Genomic DNA, 4904 nt, shown 5'->3' with positions numbered 1-4904 from the left:
CCATGGGACTCTCAAGAGTCTCCTCCAGCACAATAATTCAAAAGCATCAGTTCTTCGGCGATCAGCCTTCTTTATGGTCCAGCTCTCACTTCCATACATCACTACTGGGTATACCATAGAATATTCATTATAGAATAAGGCTATATCACCAGGAAATGATAGGAAGTCCAACTACACCTTTTTCTTTTCTTTTCTTTTTTTGGTTTTTTCTTTCTTTAATTCATATTAATAAATAGATAAGACAACAAAAGATAGTAAAAATACGAATCAGTTTAATTTATGTATGGTAAGAAACAAAATACTACTTGTATATGGTTTTTGCTTACACGGGTTATATATATGTTTACTCAAGAAGATGTACAATATATATGTATATGTTATACAAGATATGCTATATGAAATGTGTCATATGATATAAGAGATTGTTCATAAAGAAAAGAAAAAGAAAAAAGGGAAAGAAAAATAAGACTTTGTGACCCGCTTCTCTTGAGGTACTCACTAATATTTCAAAGTGGACTTGCTTGTTTGTTGCAAGGAGTTCTGGAAACCAGAACGAGGACTTGCGAATGTTTGCATTCCCTGCTTTTTATAATATGCAAACTGACTGTGATTATATCAGCTAACTTATCCTTCTATCTATCCTGGTAGCCCAGTCTGGAGGAACTAAAAAAAAAATATCAATGGAGAAAACATGGCTGTTTTCAGAGTCAGCTACAAAGACCATCACTGTCACTAGGAAGGCTTTCATCTTTCCTGCTTTTCTGTGATGCAAAATGTTTTCCATGGGGCACAGGGCCATGCCAGCTGGTTACCATGGCAACACACCGTAGTTCTTTGTTGAGTTCCACGTTCTAGAACACTGTTCGCCTTGTAATTCCTTAATCGCTACCTCCCAACCTAAAATCGGAAAAACACAGCTGGTTTCCTACAGCCACCCACGTGGGCTGACATTTATACCTGCAGGTTTTAATAGCAGACAGAGGAATTTCACTTTCCAGAGGCACAATATAACCAGGTGTGGGACGGGTTTCCTGTCTGTCTCCCCACGCTGACCTTCTTGGCAAGGCGTGAGAGGCTGCAGAAGGGAGGAATCCAAGGCCGTGCTTCTGTTCACTTCTTTCATACTTGCTTTAAAGTCAGAATATGTTAGTTAATCTTCGATATGCAGCATGTAAAATATGTATATCAATGATGTGTGGCACATGGCATTGGGTCATTTCTGTGCCAAATGGCCTGTTTCTGTTCAGAAAGGCCCCTGAGAAATGCCCCTCATCACCAGAGGAGATGGGGATGACTATGTAAACGATCATCCATCTTTCCTCTTTCCCCTGTGCTTTCCCTTGGGGAAAACCGCTCTTTACTGCTCTATCGGAGCAAACAGCAATTGGGGCTTTCTCTGGTTTGATGTTTGCTCCTATTTGGCAGTCAGGAGCAGGCCTTCTCTGGGAAAGGAGCAAGGTAATATGAAGATTGTTCAGACTCATGTTTTCTAGGCATGGAACAAGTGGATCTGTGGACTTTGGGCTTTCAAATGTCAGTGGTGCCCTCTGCAACGACAAAATTTGGCACCGTCTCACCTTCCATTCTAGGTTATTGTTGCAGCAACCCCTGGAGCACCCTATCAACTTGGCGCCCAGTGTGGGTGAACTGGTTGCACTCCCCTAAACCCACCTCTGTTAACAGCTCCCTTTTGAGTTCAGGAACACACAGCTCCGTTGCTACCGACCCCTTTGTTCCTGCTCTAGAACTCCGTAGCTCAGCTCCAGACCTTTCTGGCCCTGCTTTGACCCCACTTTATAGACCAAGTACTGATCATGGGCAGAGGGCCGGGGGCCCAAGATGAACACCACCACCATTGGACTGGAGCCCCAGCAGCTGCCCCAAAGTAAGTAGGGTTTCTTCAGGCCATTTTGATTTTTAGCAGCAACAACGGAAATTTGCAAAGGTTTGGCCTCATTCAGGTAAATGGCCTCATTCTTTGACTGCAAAGTCCAAGAATCGAGTGGCTTGCCAATTAGCTGTCACTATTCATTATTATTAACACGGTGTTGCTGCAAGCCATATTTAGGGCACTGACTTTTTGAAGAGATTAAGATTACACCTAATAAACCACTTTTGATGACAGGAGAAAAATATGCCAGGAGTGCATCAGCATCTGTCACTGACACAGCTGCTCTGCCACAGTGGCTTGTAAATCACAACTCCCTGCTGTCAAGTGTGCTTGATTTGTGGGGCGTTTGCATTTTGCAAATCCCATCACAGAGTGGAGCGGGACAGAAAAGGAGCAGAAACTGGTCTGGTTCAATGTCCACCCCCAGGGGCCCAGGGACACAACAGTGGCTCCATAATGGATGGCAATGTCTTAACACATGGTGAACTTACGGTCATTTGTTAGTTTCTGGGATTTCATTTAATGGAGCTGTGAATGTGGCAGATTCAGAGAGGGGTGTCAATATTTTTAAAGTTCTGTATTCCAGTGCAGAGGATTGTGCTAAGTGAGGCACGTGGCCATTCTCCTTCCCTGTCCATGGACAAAGCCATGTGCCCCACAACACACTATTAAGTTTTGTTTATTAGCACACTATCTGATCCCTTCTTGAACATGACCTCAGTGTCTAGGAGTACCTTTTACCAGCTTCTGTTAGCAAGACAGCTACGACAATTTTTTGGCTCAAGATAGGCTGACTTCTGTTGTCAATGCATTGGTGGCAATCTCTACATTTCATTGCTACAATATGCCCTTTGTGGAGTTGCCATTGAGGCTCACCTGGAAGCTGAAGCTGCTGTTAAATGTGGAGGCCTGGCTGCTCCCTGAGGCAGAATATCGCTGTCATATACCGAATTTTTTGCTCCATAAGATGCACTTTTCTCCTCCTAAAAAGTAAGGGCAAATGTCTGTGCATCTTATGCAGCGAATGCTGCGCGGAGGAGGGACGGATGGGAGCCATGACTCCCGTCCCTCCCTCCTCCTCGGCTTGCTTTAAACCAGCAAAGCAGGACAGGAGCTGCTTACACGGGTGTAAAACAAGCACAGTGGGAGCAGTGTAATGCCTCCGCCCCCGCGCTTTGCTGCCCCATTGGGATGGGAGGGTCCATGCATGCCACCCCCCCTTGGGACGATGCTCATGTAGGCAATGTCCCACGTCCCCACAGGCGATGTGCCGCCACACAAGACCCTCCCTCTGCCACTGGTCTTGCTGGGACAGTAGTGCCTTCCATTGCAGAAGTGTGAAATTTGAAGGGCGGCTGTGCTTTGGTCCTTGTGTTGTGTACAAAGGTGTGAATTAGGTAGGTTTGATTTTAAACGGGAATTAAATCAGATTTCTCCCTCATTCCTCCCTCATATGAAAGCCCCCAGAGCTCTCTGCAATGAACAAAAAGGAAGAAAGTCCCACTTCTTTTGGCTTTATTAAAATAATTGTGTAGCGCCACACCATACAGTCCTTAGATCTAAGGGACTCAATTTAGGAAGCTCATATATTTCCATTGCCTGCCCCCCTTACTAGGGTATAAAGACTCTTAATTGGTTAATGGCACTGATGATGGTTCTTCATGCCACTGTTGACGCCTGTTCACTTTACATGGTTGAAATATTATTCTGATATACCGGTAGTTTATTAAATAGTTTAGTACAGTGGTACCTCGGGTTATAGACACTTCGGGTTACAGACACTTCAGGTTACAGACTCTGCTAACCCAGAAATAGTACCTTGGGTTAAGAACTTTGCTTCAGGATGAGAAATCACACGGCAGTGGCAGCAGGAGGCCCCATTAGCTAAAGTGGTACCTCAGGTTAAGAACAGTTTCAGGTTAAGAATGGACCTCCGGAACGAATTAAGTTCTTAACCAGAAGTACCACTATATGACATTTGATTCAGAATATATTTTTTTTCTTGCTTTCCTCTTCTGAAAACTAGGTGCGTCTTATGGAGCAAAAAGTACGGTATGTGATGCTACTGCTGAAAGATTTGCGCTTGCTGCCAATGAGCTCCCAGGCTGGGTTCAAGGTGCAGGTATTGGTATACAAAGCCCTGTAGAACTTGGGATCCTACATACATAGGTTCAGTGATTAAACCAAGCCATCTCCCTGGCCAGTGGGGATGAGGAGGTGTTAATGAATCGGGACCAATTTTGTAGCGTTTCAAGAAAACTCAAGAGGCCTCAGCAATGAAACACAACCCCCAAGCACCTTCCATTTTGAATCAGAGTTCTGATTATAAATAATTTCAAGAAAGGCTATATAAAAATAACATATTTGTTTCTCATATGGAAGATGAGTGGGGGAAATTGGTAAGTAGAAAACTCTGTTTGGCCTGCACGATACTTCAGTTCCAAGATAAGTTTTAGGCAATGACTTTTCTCTTGAATTTTTCAATATATTGAGGTGCTCTTGGGAACAAGTAGTATCCTTTTAGACATTCTTTCATTTCCTGTTAAATTGGCAGGGCTGGAGTATCCATCACAGCTGCCAGCCATAGAAGTCAACTTTTGTGCCCTCACCTTATAGGTAAGGACTTGAATAAAAATTGCATAGGTTTTTCTTGTTTGGGGAATATATTTTCCTAGCAATACCTACGAAGGCAACATTTATGCAAGCAGGATATCAGAAGGAGACTGCTGGTCCCTATGGGTGTCGTCGGTTTGGATTCTCAAATGCTTGCAAGTTATGGTAACATTTTAATTAGTATTTTAGAGTTACCATTTTCCACTTGGCAAAAGGACTACAGTAGGCCTTTCATATATTCTACTCATTATGTCTTATTAGAACCAGGCAACATAAATCTTGCTTCCCCCAGGATGAATAGGTATCCCCATTGGTTAATAGCTATTGACTAAGGAATTTCGCTTTTATTATATTTGTATGCCTGACATATTTTTGTAGTATGTTAATAAGCATACATAAA

At 43.3% G+C, this 4904-nt stretch overlaps 1 long non-coding RNA gene across 1 annotated transcript; it reads left to right on the top strand.

Annotated features, from left to right (window-relative positions):
• The first annotated feature begins 877 nt into the window (after positions 1-877).
• On the top strand, positions 878-4496 carry LOC310707863. The gene is made up of 3 exons (XR_014526748.1): positions 878-1015; positions 1746-1885; positions 4446-4496. It is a non-coding gene; the product is annotated as an uncharacterized lncRNA (long non-coding RNA).
• Positions 4497-4904: the final 408 nt, after the last annotated feature.

Source organism: Podarcis liolepis, assembly GCF_965112155.1.
Source record: "Podarcis liolepis genome assembly, chromosome: 5".
Classification (NCBI taxonomy): domain Eukaryota; kingdom Metazoa; phylum Chordata; class Lepidosauria; order Squamata; family Lacertidae; genus Podarcis; species Podarcis liolepis.
The sequence above is the reverse complement of the archived record's forward strand: the minus strand, read 5'-3'. Positions and strand labels throughout refer to the sequence as shown.